Below are 16,431 nucleotides of genomic sequence, written 5' to 3'. Positions count from 1 at the left end.
TCCATTTCAAAGTCCTATCTCTTGCTAACCACTGTAGTCAAACCAAGATAGGATTCTAGCAATCCATACATCAATCTAGCCCTTTAGTTATTTCTACATCATTTGGAAGTAAGTTTAGCATTTGAAATAACTTAGAAACATCCTCAATGTGAGCTATATAACGTAATGAATAGAAATAGCTAATGATGCATCTCCTTTAACATAGAGCCATCCCAAGTAGCTCACATATGGTCTTAAAAAGGGAGCCATCTAGAATGTATAGGCCCTTTACTGATTATGAAGCAATAAATTGCTCCAGTTTTCTCAACCAAGGGTAAAGAACAATTGAAAAGATCACAAGTGCAAGAGGAAAACCTTACCCAATGGCTCTTTTTTAGGCAAATGGACTCTATACACATCATGACCACAAACTCTTGCACATGGATCCAAAAACAAGATCCAACCATCTTACAAAACATTGTGACAAATAGCACTAGCTCTTTCTAGTGTCAAGGAATGAAATAACACCAAGCTCTAACATATGCTTTGGCTAAATCAAGGATGATTATGACATTGGACAAAATTGTTCTTGTAATACAAGCATCATCTATAAATAGGATATCTTCATGTTTTTGATTTTGGTCATATACAAAACTAGACTTCTTATCATGGATCACTCTTAAGGGAACATGCCTAATTCCAATAGACAATGCCTAAGCAAAAGCCTTGTATGACACATCTAAGATAGTCAATGACAAGATCTCTATACACCTTACTTCTATGATACTTTTGGAATGAGCTTGACAATCTTGGTGTGAACAAAGGCTTAAAGAACACCTATACTCCTTATTTTTAACATCTAACAAAACCATTGCATATTGACCCCAAATTCCTCTTAAACCTACACTAAAAGCCTACCAAGAACTAGGATCTTATTCTTTTACATGGAAAAAAACATATTTTTTATTTCATTGAGAAGAAAACCCAATTATATAGACAATATTTTTAAACTCAAGAGATAAATAGCAAAATGAGGTTTCATTATTCCTATAATGTTAATTTTAGAGAGGCTTTTTTGTTGATTGTACTTGGAAGACTAGGATACAATGCTACACATTTTCAATGCCATTATCCTTAGTGTGAGTCCCTCCCATGTCATTAGTAACCACATCTATAGTGTTCTACACCTCCTTTTAACTAAAACCTCTAAAAATCATAGTGCAAGGGTAGTCCTCTACCTGTAACCATTCATTTCAAAATTGAATCTTATTGAATGGAATTTAATATTTTCCTAACACAAGGATCTTACCATTAGGACTAAAGAGAATTGCATAAACAATATATTTTGAGCATCCAAAGCAAGGAAGACAACCACCCTTCATTCTCTTGTTGATATGCACACTAAGCTGTGCAATTAAAACATGTCCTATCCTCTTTTTAAAAAAAATTAAGCATTTCAACACAAAGCCTCAAGTATGACATCAAACTCAAACATCTTACCAAGATTGGAAAGAAGAATAAGAAAGGAAAGAAGGTGATGTAGAGCTTTATTGTCCCAAGTTCTTGAGTTAACACATTTCTCCCTCTCAACAATGGAGACAACATGATAGAATGCAAGAAGTGAATGGATGCTTGATACGTAGATCAATAGAGCTTCTATAGCATAGATGCATCAAATGTATGATTGCAACTAATACATCCTACCCTTATATGGACCAAACTTAAATAATTGAGTCCATCCCTCCTTGGATGGGGTCATCAAGACCTCCATCCACCCATTTTCCACCCCAACCACCCAACATTTTAAGTTATCTAAGTAGTTTATGCTACCCATTATGAAATCTATACAATTATTTTTCTTGATTATCTTGTTATATAAGGTCATTAAACATAATTTAACTACATACACAAAAAAATAATAAAAATGAACTTCATTAGGGTAAATTTTTTAAAAATTACGGTCCACACTTAATCTTGACTTCGTGAAGTTGTTCCATGTCTTGTCCAAAATTCAAGGTTTATCATCCTTAAATCAAGGATGGGATTCACAAAATCCTCCATCCCTATCATGGGTCATTGAGATATTTGCTTGCTTATATACCTTCTAAGATTTGCTATCCAAGATTATGAAACCAACAATATGCTCATCCTTTTTTATCACTTGATTCTTAGACCTCTACATCGAAGTAGTGCCTTCTAGGATTTATCTCCTTCTCTTTGGCATTCTCATTGGACCTTGGGGCTAGTCCAATTATATCCACTTGAATCTTCTTATTATTATCACAAGCCTAATCATAAAGTAGTCAAACCAACCCAATGCATAGAACTCTTTCTAAGAAATCCTAATGATAAGAATAACTTAGTAACATGCCAATGCTATAGAAAGCCTAGACTTGTGGGCTTGATAATGGAAAGTATGATTATAGTAACTACCAAAAATAGTAGATGCTAATTGTAGCAATGTAAGAGTCTAAAGGTAAAAGATCAATCAATGTAATTAATATTTGGAAAGAATTGTAATTTTTGAGAATTCCAATGTTCTTTCCTAGGATCCATATGTTCACAAGGTAAATATGTAAATATTCCATTCATTACTTATAGATATGGGACTCTTATATTATTGTGAAACAAAGTGAGAGTTGAGCTCGCTCACTTGTAAGTTATATCATCACACATAGAAAAACTAGAAGAGAATTCCCAAACTGGAATGTAAAAAAGAAAGAAGATTGGTCATAAGTGGAAAAGAGTAGAGGGTGCCCAAGATAACTAGAAACCTAACCCTAATGTATATGAATAGAGAGTTCATTCTTGTGTCTACAACTTTTGAGTCTTCCACTATTCCATCTTCCTATCTATTTAATTTTTTCTTCCAATGCTTGAGAGTGGGGTGGGGGTGAGAATGTGTGTGTGAGCATGAGGTTGAGTGAGGAACTAATGAGGGTGAAGCTCAATCTTCACTCATTGCTTCAATCTCTTCTTCCCCTCTTGTTTCCACAGCTTGAGTGAAGAGAGTGTGTGAGGGACAGTGTGGGACCAATTGGAAGAATCTCATCCTCTTCTTCTCTTTCTTCTCTTTTGTCTTCTTCTCTTCTCATTGGAGTGACAAATGTGTGGATTCAAATAAAGTGAAGCTATGGCTTGAGGAGCTACACTTGAATCATGAGACCACCAATGAGCCTCTAATGCATTTTGGACAAAATCATGGAGAAGCTAAGTAGGGACATCTCCTATACCCTCTAGATCTCTCTACTTTTTTGCATCCATGAGGACTAGGTGAGGAAGCTTAGATGATTTGGAGCTAGAGTACAAGCCAACTAGGTCAAAGATAGTAGAGCTATATGTGAGTCAAAATCTTGAAAGAATAAGAGTATCCACCCATGTCCCATTGTTAATCTCTCATTGAGCCTAATAAATTTTTAAGTTACCAAGACAATGGATGGAATCAAATCACCTAAGGCTCTCATATTCTTACCATGTGGTAAACTAGGAGGTATTATTGAGCTTCAAAATGAACATAGCTTGAAATAGACTTTTTGATTTTCATCTAAAACTAGCAACTCCTTGCTCCATATTTGAATGCTTGATTGACTTGCTCCATATATAAAAAGCAAGTCATCCCACAAAAGTACTCCATGACATGGGACCTCTAATTATGTTTAGGGCACTAGAAGTCTCCCTTCTTCATGATTTTTGGAACCCTCAATAGTATCCGATTGAACTTCTTTCTTAAGGGATTTTCCACAAACACATAATTGATATGCACATACCAGATACTCTCTACACGAACCTCTCCAGTAGATGTGTGCTCCAAGAAAGTGGCCTCTTGCTCCTCAAGGTAGCTTCGAGAAAGAAAATCTTGAAGCATATCATTAGGAGTACCTCCCTCCTCTGAGGCTGTTGAGCCTCCTCTCCATATACTACACCTCAATAGAATCCATATGCAAATATATAATTGTATCAAGATTTATAATCATTGGGATCCTCAAACTTTGGGGGTGGGGGAGGGAACTCAAGAATTTCAAAGAGTCCCCATGCACAATATGTCAAGATGGTAAGCCCAATGTGTGCATAGATTGATGATGGACTGCTCGGCGAAATGGGTCTACATGTCTACACTTAGCATGCCGGTGGTCATTCTGATCCTCACATGGCCATTGACTTATCAATTATTATATTTAGTTTGTTGCATCTACCTACAGCTAGTATAATTATAGTGCCAATCGATTAGTATAATCAGTTACTCATTGTTTGACTTAGTAGGACACTTTCCTTTATGTTGCATCTTATCTATACTTTGTGTACATTGTATTGTGTGTGGAAGAAGAAGAAGAAACCAACAAGAAAATGTTTTGGCCTCCACCTCTCTTCTTGTGTTCTTGAGTAAGCTCCCTCTTGTGTGTATGGTGTGTGTTCGATGCAGCAACTCAAGCAGTCCCTCCAGCATGCGATTCTTGACATGGTATCAGAGTAGTGCCATTGAGAGAGGTTGGTTTTGAAGGAGAAGAAGCAAGGATTTGAGCAAGTAAGAAACATGTAAGAAGCTCTCCCATTCTTCCACTCTTTCTCTTAGATAGTGCTTGTGGAGGCATCGGAAGTAGAGCAAAGTGAAAATCTCATATCGCTGTGAGATTTGGTGTGCAAGTAGAGCACTGTATATTTATGCAAATATGTCCTTTAAGGCTTGCCCATTACTTTTTTGGCCATTGAGGCCGTGTTTTAGACACACAAGGTTGCAGATAATAGCGATTTCAAGTCATATTGCAATTTTGGCTATGTCAATTGAAAGTACGTGCAAATGTTACAAATTTCAAATATGTAAGTTTTGAGCTATTTTCCAGAAAGAAAATATAAGTTTGATTTGCAAAAAGGTTGTAGACTACATGTACTATTGAGTAGTCCATGAAAAAGGCTACTTAGTATATTGCTATGTACTTGTTGTAAAAGATTACAGAAGAATTTTCTTGCTATTTTGCATCATTTTTGTGATAATGATAGGGAATAGTGCAAAGCCCATCATTGAGAAGCTGTACAAGAATAACTATCCATCATGGAAGTTCTGTGTGACGAACTTCCTTATTGGAAAAGGCCTTTATGAGTTTGTTTCAGGTGAGAAAAAGAAGCCGGAGCTGAGTAATCTTGCAACTACAGATGAATTAAAGGTGTGGAAAGAATGGAATGCAAAGGACAAAAATGTGATGTATTGGCTATTTACAATCGTTGATAATACTATGCTAGGGTATACAAAAAAAGCAGAAACTTCACATGTAGCTTGGACAAATTTTGAGAATATGTTTTCAATAAATAAAAAGCACGGTGTCATGCCGCTACGCGCACACTGTGTAAAAAAAATCGAGTGTGGCTTTCTTATCGATTTAGAGAGCCAATGCCATTTTAGACATTAGTGTTAGTGTCCATGGTTCAAAAATATTAGATTTTTGGACAAGTTTTAGCCAATTTTTGATATTTTAGATATTATCTCTTGTAAAAATCCATAAGAGAGATTGATGAAATCGCACGACGTGTGATCACTGTTTTCAGGCAGTGAATAGTACTCCAATGTGGGAGATGAAGGAGTGATCTGGCTGAATTCTGGTCAGGTGTCTTGATATTTTACCCCCCTTTCAGAGCCAATGGAGGCATCAGATTGGCGATCTGAGCAACATAGAGGAAGATATTATTTTATACATGCTTTTGTCTACAAGAGTTTTATCTTCTCTTAATGTAGGAATAAACTAACGGGCTTCATCTCTGTTAGTATTGTTATACATTTTCTATTTCTTTCTATGAGTATTCTTCTATGTCTTCTATTTCTTTAAACCCCTTCTCTTCCATGGGCTAATTTGGGGTTGATATCTTCAGCCATATTCAAAGAATTAGCTACAACAGTGTTCTTTTAATTCATTTCTTACTCTACAAAAGACATCTTGTCAAAATATGCAAGTCTTATGCACCCCTATGGCAGGGCAATGTTTATAGATCATTCATAGATGCTTTGAGTTGAATTGAGAGGAGCTTTTTCTCTTATTTTTTGGCTGTGGTATCTTATCCTTATCATGAACTCAATTTGAAGCTCTCTTGAAGCAAGTCTCTTTGCCCTACAAGTCTTGCAATTGACTCATAAGCTTTTGTCCCTAACAATTTACATTGAATGTAATCATGCAAAGTTGATTCATGCTATGGCATCATGTATGAATGATGGGATGCACAGTTGTTTGTGATACATGACAACATATTGTACTTGATTTTATAACTTGTGATTGCTCTTACAATCAAGAAAACAAGCTTGATTTGAGTTAGAACTTATGAGATAATACTCTTGTGATCTTTGCTAAGAACATGTAGTTGGAAGCTCTATTAACATCTTCAAGAACTTGGCTTGAAACCTTCAACCCTTCTCTATCTCTACCATCTCCGGAGTCTAAGCTCTTGAAACCCCATACATTCTTCTCTCTCAAACCCCTGTGATTGACAGTGAAGTACCTCTTAAACCTTTAAACATTCACTATAATCTACTTATCTCTTGAAGACACATCTCTATCTATCTTGTCCAGTTTTCTTGCCAAACCCTTGTGGTGACCTTCAACCCTACGCGCTGCGACAACGGAAGGTTTAACTCAAGTAAGAGTTGAATACTTTGAAGAAAGGAAAAATGTTTATCAATGAGTATGTTTTGAAGGTGAGGAGCATTGTAGATGCTTTGGCAATGATTGATGCAATGCTTGATGACCATAGTTTTTTTTCATATACTTTGGGTGGCCTTAATAGTGAGAAGGCCTTAAAATCATTTTCCACTTCTGTATACATACAAAAGCCATTTCCGAATTTTGATGAGTTGTTCTCTCTCATGATCACCAATAGATATCAACATGTAGAGTGAATCATCTGAATGGAGTGGTGAACAGGCCCAACATTTTTACTCAAGTTCAAGAAGGGAACATGGAAAATTCTCTTCATGAGGCTGTGATATGGGATGTGCTGGTGATAGTCATCAAAACATGTTAAATCAACAGTTCAATGAAATGCAAGTTTTAGGAGGCCATGGAAACTTTAGAGAGAGGTTGAGCTCTAGAGGAAGAGATGAGTAGAGGTTTTGGAAAATCTGATATTGTTTGTCATTATTATGGAAAAGTAGATCGTATTGTAATCCATTGCTATGCTAAGAAGGGTGATATCCATAGTGGTAAATTGCAGCAAGGAAACTATGTATGTTCTTCGTGATAGAATGAAGATAAAAATGAGTGTTTGCTTATTATGTAGCATATAATGAATGCTGTTATAGGAAAAGGGACACATGATGATGTATAGTATGTCGATTCAGGTGTATCTAATCATATGACCAGTCATGCTGAATGGTTTGCAAATATGCAAGATTCACAAAATCCAAGTTATGTACACAGATGGGTGATGATTCATGCCACCCATTTTCACACATTAGAAAGGTTTCCTTATCCTTGCATGATGGCCAGACAAAGAGTCTCTTAGATATATTATATATGCCATCAATCACAAATAATTAGGTGTCTATTGACCGAATGGTAGAGCAAGGGTTGTAGATTTGATTTAATGAAAAAGATTATTTTGTAAAAGACTTTAATGATAAGTGTAGGTTGGTTGCAAAAGGAAATAGATTTGGGTGTGTACTCACTTTAGATGCTAGAATTTCTACTACGAATACTGCTCTTGTACCAAATAAAAAGGAGTGGTTTTTGCATACATTGAAATATAGCATAAACATATTTTACATGCAAACGCATAAATGTTGAAATTAATGCAGTCCAAAGGATTGGTTACAAGGTTGCCTGCTTTTAGAGTTGTAAAATTTTATAATGTGTATGAAGCATGTCAGTTTGGTAAGCAGGCAAGACAACCTTTTTTGCATGAAATAGGTGTGAGAAAAAATATACTTGATGTTGTGCATATAGATGTTTTGGGTCCTACATAGAACATACTCTTGGTGGCAATAAATACTTTTTCATGTTTATTGATGATTGTTCAAGAAAGCTATGGAGAGGCGGCTACTATGGGGCTTTCATAGCCCCCCAAGAAGCTTATCTACACCTTAGAGGGTGTAGAGAAATTGCTTCTCTATTGCTCATACCAAGCAAAACCCTAAATATGGTTTTTATGATAGCCATAGCCAAAGATTCAAAGCTTGTTTTTTTGAGTTTTCTACTCACATCACTGAAGTCATCAACAATGATTTTAATCATTGATCAAGGTTTTGTGGAGCTTATTGCAAACTTGAAAGCTCTAAAATCGGAGCATCTTCAACCAAAGGTGACTCCTCAAGTTGATTATAATTGGGTAATATCAAGTGCTTCACCTATGCTTGGTAATGAGTGCTTCTTAACACTAATAATAATATTGTCTATCACTTTCTACTGATTATTTTCAAAAATTTGAAAAATTTTAGACCTTAAGCATGATTAAGTACTGATTCGAGAAAATCACAAAAAAATATTTGTCTAACACTTTGTTGATTTTTTGTACATTTGGAGCTTTGAAATAAAGAAGAGGGTGGAAACAACCTCTTGGGAAATCCAAGACATCACTGGATGAAAATATTTCATGGACCGGTTTACCAAGGGGGGGTGAAGAGTAAAGATCAATGGAGGAAGGTGAAGGAAAATGTGAAAAGGAAAGATATGAAATGGATTTGGAGCCATCCAAAGGGCATGTGAGGCTCATAATGTCATGACTTTGGAGCCTTATGACAATTCAACCAAATGGGACCCTTCTTGGAAGCATTAGTGGAAGAAAAATCAGGCACATGATTTTGTAAGATTTATTAAAAATACTTCCACTCCGATCCAAAAAACCTTTTCAACATGAAAGTTGTAGCTCGTGAGCTAAAGTTTTGGCTAGTATTTTTTTATAATTTTTTGGAGCTACGAGTCGGGAGATATGACCAAAATGGTGGATGCCAACTTTTTCCAACTGCAGTGGAGACCACCTCCCAATTTAATACACATCCATACTTTCTTCCCCACACTTAACACTTCCATAAGACATTATTCATTAGACCCCAACCCTTTCCTCTCTCTTATCCTCTCTCTCAAGCTAATAAACCGTTAGAATTCCCCTCCTAAAGCACCCTCAAATCATCCTTAGTTGTAGTAGTAATGTATGAACTCTCATTACTCTCTCTCTATTATTGCTAGATATGATCTTATTTTATGAAGATTCTCTATATTTTTTTATAGGAGAGCTCTTGGACTCAAGCTATGGGGGGGGGAATGGAGACAACTCACCTATGATGGAGCTTGATTAAGTACAAATTGGTCAACAAAACATCTAGATGGAGCTTCCATATTGGTGGAACCGCCTTAATGCAGCTTTGGTGGTGTTAATACCTATTACATCTTAACCTACTCCCTAAACACCCTCAAGGCCTATATAAAGAGGCATTCTCCTTTGTAATTTACAAGAAGAGAGAGAGCAAAGAGGCCTCCTTCAGCCCTATTGAGCCTTCCCCATTCACCTTCATGAGCTTATGGAATTCCTTCTCTTACTATAGCTTATGTTTGCTCTACAATGTAATAAGCCCAGGATATTGGCGTCCATATTGTGTATATTGGTTATGTCCTGAGGTTTCTCCATCTCTTAAGTTTATTGATTCATCTATTTTTTCGTAGTTCTCTCATTCTCACTCACTCTCTCTCTCTTCCTCTCTTAGTTTCCATCTTTTCTCCCTTACAATCTCCTCTCCCTCTTGCATAGCGTCCTAGTCCGCTCTTCCATGACTAGGTGGTGCCCTTATCTCATTCACTTTGTGGCAGAAGGGAGTTTGGCATAGTATAGAGGCCACCATACCGAATTTCCTTCGTCATAAATTGGTGCCCCCACTGAGGACATTCTCATCCATGCGGGACGATACAACACATGGTGGTGCATCCTCTACAACAAGTACTCCAAGTGGCTCTTCTTCAACGCCTTCACCAACTCTTTTTGAAGCTGATCGAAGTCCACAACTCCCACAATGGTCTCCCAAGAAAGCCCAAGAAAGAAAGTATGCCTATCGGATGACGGCACGCATGCGGGTAAAAGGTGTTCACTTTAGAAATTCCATTATCTCACAAGGGAAAAAAATATGTTGCCATCAATTGCTAGGTTCTCATAATTGTGGTGAGTGTTTTGCAAACAAAGTGAAAGGCCTTCCGAGAGGTCCTCGTCTCCAAATCATCAAATCCCTCTCTCTCTCTGGCCTAATCCACATCAAAGGAGGACAACTATGCATGAACGGTGTGGAGTTTTGTAGAAGTGCAAAGTATGAAGACTACCTTCAACTGTTGTTAGCTCGAAGGTTGGGTGTGGTTGAAAAGGTGGCCATCACACCTTATGAAATATATGTCGCCGAGGATGGACACACCAAGGCAAGAACAATCACTGGTGAGCAAATTCTCCGTATAGCAAAGTTGGTGGGATCCCAAAAGAAACATTCTGGGAAAAATCCTTCATAATTCAAGAAAGTGCATTTCCTCTACTCCCTTAAGTAGTTTCTACTCATGAATAATAATAATGGCCCGAATTTCTACACCTTCCACTCTGTACAAAACATCCAAGTTAATGTATGCATCAGTAGGAAGATTTTCTTCCAGCAGCGTCTTGTCATGTACTTTGGGGCTGAAAGATTAAGGGAGATTCTTGTATCACCAGAACCTATAATCTTCCCAATGCTAGACTACAATGCATCCTTCAATGTACATGTCTTTATCCTATTATAATAGTTTCTCATGAATCACAACGAGTTGTATGGACCTATCCGTCCACTTGCTATGCAAACTGTGCATATTGTAGCTAGCACAAAGCTTAGATTCCAAGGCATTATTAGAAGCATATTGGGGCCTAGACGTCTTGCTGAAATCAATGCATCGGTAAACCCATTCATCCTTCCCCTCATAAAATACAACTTAAGTCTAGACGTGTTCATCTTTATACTCTACTAAGGCAACATGGCATTTCCAAGCTTCTTTGGGCGTAATGGAGAAAATGCATTGGATTTTTTAGACAACCTTGAGATGGCCTTCCTTGTCTTTGGGAGGGATGATGAAGCATTAAAGTTGAGGGCTTTTCCTTTGATGCTCAAGGAAGAAGCTAGAATGTGGTTCCAAACTCTAAATCCGATCCAAAGAGCTGAATGGGAAGGATTGAAGGCAGCTTTCTTGCAGAGATTTCAACAAACTAACTCAGCCGAAGAGTTATGGCAACGGCTTTTGGCCCTCCATCAAAGTGATCCTTATGGTTATGCAACTTATGAGGAAGGGTTTTTGAAGCTTTGGGGGCAGTGGTCAGACTCACTGAACCCTGGAGAGAGAGCTCCAAACTGCCTTCAAAAGGATCGATTCATTTCAGGTTTGTATCCCTTGCTCAAGGAGAAGGTAAAGGTGAAATTTCCAAACACTTTTGAAGATGCTTTGAGAATCACTAGGGAAAAGAATCGAAAGATTCTGTACCAAGCCCAAGCTAGCCAAGCAGGTTTGGGAAACAACATCACAACTATGGAGGCCTCTCAAGTTTCCCCAAATGTATCTAATGCACCACGCCTTGTTAGAGGTCAAGAAGACATGATCCAACAAATAAACAATCTTACTAATCAACTAGAGGGTTTGAGAGTGAATCTTGTGCAAGGTGCAAGAAGACCTATCGAGGGGAATGGTGGGAATCGACCACAAATGCGGCGACAAGCAAGGGAGATGTTGTGTTACAATTGTGGAGAAAATGGACATGGCATGTACAATTGTCCTCACCCTAGAAGATATGATCACCCTGCCAGAGGTCCTCGACAACAAGTAAGCCCTCCTCGTGCTAGGACTCAAGAGCAAGAGCAATCACGACCTGCAATTTTACAACCACCTTATGTTCAAGCTGAAACCCCTGTTGTTCAACCAAATGTTAATGTCATAAAAATAGAGGAGGTGGTCAGGGATAGAAGGCTCCAAGAAGAAATAGCAAGAGGTAAGATGAAGGCAGATGTAGTAGAGACCATGCCTATCAAGCGGGTACGTGTCCAGACTGAGGCAAGCAAGGAAGCAACCAATGAGGCAAGTACATCACGGGCACCTGGAGATGAAGGGAAGAAGAGAAAGACTCGAACTAGGTCTAAAATTGATATCTCTGACTACCCTTTGGGTTCTCGGACACAACCTTATGATCTAGTAGCAGACGTGAGCTCTCAAGGGCCAAAAATTACTTGGCCACAACTACTTCATGCCTCTCCAAAGTTACGACGACAATGGTAAAAAATGGTAAGCACAAGGGCAAGGCAAGGTAAAATGGTTAGTGCAATCAAGGCATATGGACTCAAAGATATAGTGCCTATAGTGGAGGCTCAAATTAAATGTCAACGGATTCGAAAAACATACATCGATAGTGGAGCAGAGGTTTGTGTCATGACAGAAAAACTTATGCATCAATTAGGTTTAGAAGTAATGGAATCCTCAACCTTCAGGGCAAAGATGGCCAACAATGATGCGGTCACATGTGTGGGTGTAGTGAAAGCTTTGAGAGTTTCTGTTTTTGGAATCACTGCAGCAGTGGATGTTTATGTGATGCCAGTAAAGGGGGAAGGATATCCCCTCATCCTAGGGAGACCTTGGCTTATGGGCATCGGAGCTAGGCAAGATTGGGCAACAGGAGATCTGGAGTTGAGGCCACGTAAGGTGGGTGGCCACGATCAAAAGGTGGTTTACAACTTGAAGAGTGGGCGTCAAGAGAACCTTGAACTAGAAACGTCTGCCGATGAGTGGAGCTCAAGTGGATGTTCCTCATCAGTAGAAGAGGAAGAGAGTTCAAGTGGAGAGAGTGATAGCACTCTCGAAGTTATGGGCGTAACCTTAAAAGAACCTACCTTATCAGAAGACAACCCAAGAATCCAAGGAGAAGATGTGTGGGATGCTAGCCTAGAGAAGATGATATCCAAGGATATAAAGGATGAAGAAAGGGAGGGTTATGTGGATGTTCTCAAGAAGCATGCATCATTGTTTATTTCTGATTATACTCACATTACAGGTGTCACTGTAGTGAAGCATCACATCCAACTCAAAGAAGGAAGCAAACCTATAGTACAAAGATTAAGAAGACTGGGAGTTGTGCAACAGGATGCACTGTTGATGGAGGTGAAGAGACTCTTGAATGCGGGATTCATATACCCAGTGGAAGATTCAGAATGGGTCTCCCCAGTAGTAGTGAGGCCAAAGAAAAATGGTAAGTGGCGAGTATGCATAGATTACAAGCCACTAAATGCTGCAACAAAGAGGGACCACTTCCCTCTCCCATTTCATGATGAAATCTTGAATGAAGTAGCGAGACATGAGCGGTATACGGTGTGTGATGGCTACTCTGGCTACTTCCAGATTCGCATTGCAGAGGAGGATCAAAAGAAGACCACTTTCATCACACCATGGGGCCGGAGATTGAATGCTTTTGGAGACTCCATGCTATTGGTAAGGCAAATGCAAGGTACATGGGCATGCAAAAATACAAACCTCTCTAGTAAAATGAGAGAGGCCAAATCTCTTATGAGAAGATTTAGGGAGGCACAAGTACATCATGTGCCAAGAGACCAGAACAAAGATGCCGACCATCTAGCATCATCAAAGCTGAATGAGTCAATGGTGGGAGCAGTGGCTATCAAACCCCCACTTCGACAAGGCAAGGAAGACTTAGAAGATATTCTACATCTCTTAGAACAAGGAGAAGCTCCCAAACACCTGACTAAGGGAGAAAGACAGTGGCTAGCTCGGAAGGCTACAAGATATCGCATAGTAAATGACAGTTTGTATTGTCTTGGTAAGGATGGTGTGCTTAGGAAAGTGCGGTCAAAATGGGAAATTGAAGAAATCTTAAAAGCTTACCATGATGATGTGTGTGGAGGCCACTTTGCACATGACATCACAAATAGAAAGGTTCTACAAGCCGGCTTTACTTGGCCCAGTCTACACCGAGATGCCAAATATTGGTGTCAAACATGTGAAGAATGTCAGAAATCAGGACCACGACAGCTCATAGCAGAACCCCAAACCCCAATCAAGGTCTATGGACCCTTTGAGAAGTGGGGAATTGATGCCATAGGGCCTCTACCACGCACTCCATTAGGAAAAGAGTATATTATCATGGGGGTAGATTACATGACTAGATGGGCCGAGGCTATGCCAACTAGAAGAATCACTGCTAAGGAAGTGAGTAAATTCATCTTTGACCATATTTGTTGTAGGTTTGGTACCCCTCTTGAAATACTATCAGATAGAGGACCAGGGTTTAGAGCTAATGTGGTGGGTGAACTCATGCAAAAGCTAAATATTCAACGACGACACTCTACCCCTTACTACCCTCAATGCAATGGATTGGTTGAAAAGGTAAATGGAATGATTTGTAAAATCATCAGCAAACAAGTACATTCAAGGCCCCCGGATTGGGACAAGCACCTTAGTGGAGCTCTATGGGCTTATAGAACCTCCTTCAAAACCATGTTAGGGTTCACACCTTTTCATCTAGTTTATGGACAAGAGGCTCTTTTGCCTATTGAGGTAAAATTAGCTAGCCTTCGAGTATTAGGTGGCACAGTAGGCTCTCAAAAGGAGAAGTTACATCAAAGATTACTGGACCTAGAGAGGCTACAATTGGATCGTGAAGAAGCCATCAACCACTACTCCCAGGAAGCTGAGAAGCGTAGAGAAAATTTCAACAAGAAGCTAATAGATAAAAACATCAAGGAGGGATCTTTAGTGCTTCGATATGACAATCGCTTTGATAAAAGAAAGGATGGCAAGTTTCTCTACCGGTGGGAGGGACCGTTTTGGGTCACAAAAAAATTAAACAATGGCTCCTACAAACTTCAAGACATTGAGGGAAAAGTTCACAAGACCAGTGTAAATGGATGGCGCTTAAAACCCTATCACATCAGGGTGGGGTTAGCTCAAGATACTAAAGAGTGTCTAGAGGCATAAATACCTCTAGCCAGGTTGGGGGGGGGCTATATGATCCAAGAAAATCACAAAAAAATATTTGTCTAACACTTTGTTGATTTTTTGTACATTTGGAGCTTTGAAATAAAAAAGAGGGTGGGAACAACCTCTTGGGAAATCCAAGACATCACTGGATGAAAATATTTCATGGACCGGTTTACCAAGGGGGGGTGAAGAGTAAAGATCAATGGAGGAAGGTGAAGGAAAATGTGAAAAGGAAAGATATGAAATGGATTTGGAGCCATCCAAAGGGCATGTGAGGCTCATAATGTCATGACTTTGGAGCCTTATGACAATTCAACCAAATGGGACCCTTCTTGGAAGCATTAGTGGAAGAAAAATCAGGCACATGATTTTGTAAGATTTATTAAAAATACTTCCACTCCGATCCAAAAAAACTTTTCAACATGAAAGTTGTAGCTCGTGAGCTGAAGTTTTGGTTGGTATTTTTTTTATAATTTTTTGGAGCTACGAGTCGGGAGATATGACCAAAATGGTGGATGACAACTTTTTCCAACTGCAGTGGAGACCACCTCCCAATTTAATACACATCCATACTTTCTTCCCCACACTTAACACTTCCATAAAATATCATTCATTAGACCCCAACCCTTTCCTCTCTCTTATCCTCTCTCTCAAGCTAATAAACCATTAGAATTCCCCTCCTAAAGCACCCTCAAATCATCCTTAGTTGTAGTAGTAATGTATGAACTCTCATTACTCTCTCTCTATTATTGCTAGATATGATCTTATTTTATGAAGATTCTCTATATTTTTTTATAGGAGAGCTCTTGGACTCAAGCTATGGGGGGGGGAATGGAGACAACTCACCTATGATGGAGCTTGATTAAGTACAAATTGGTCAACAAAACATCTAGATGGAGCTTCCATATTGGTGGAACCGCCTTAATGCAGCTTTGGTGGTGTTAATTCCTATTACATCTTAACCTCCTCCCTAAACACCCTCAAGGCCTATATAAAGAGGCCTTCTCCTTTGTAATTTGCAAGAAGAGAGAGAGCAAAGAGGCCTCCTTCAGCCCTATTGAGCCTTCCCCATTCACCTTCATGAGCTTATGGAATTCCTTCTCTTACTATAGCTTATGTTTGCTCTACAATGTAATAAGCCCAGGATATTGGCGTCCATATTGTGTATATTGGTTATGTCCTGAGGTTTCTCCATCTCTTAAGTTTATTGATTCATCTATTTTTTCGTAGTTCTCTCATTCTCACTCACTCTCTCTCTCTTCCTCTCTTAGTTTCCATCTTTTCTCCCTTACAATCTCCTCTCCCTCTTGCATAGCGTCCTAGTCCGCTCTTCCATGACTAGGTGGTGCCCTTATCTCATTCACTTTGTGGCAGAAGGGAGTTTGGCATAGTATAGAGGCCACCATACCGAATTTCCTTCGTCATAAATTGGTGCCCCCACTGAGGACATTCTCATCCATGCGGGACGATACAACACATGGTGGTGCATCCTCTACAACAAGTA

Source organism: Lygodium microphyllum, chromosome 30 (assembly GCF_053477565.2).
Source record: "Lygodium microphyllum isolate KBCC chromosome 30, Lygodium_microphyllum_v1.1.10, whole genome shotgun sequence".
Lineage (NCBI taxonomy): Eukaryota > Viridiplantae > Streptophyta > Polypodiopsida > Schizaeales > Lygodiaceae > Lygodium > Lygodium microphyllum.
This window is presented reverse-complemented; position numbering follows the sequence as displayed.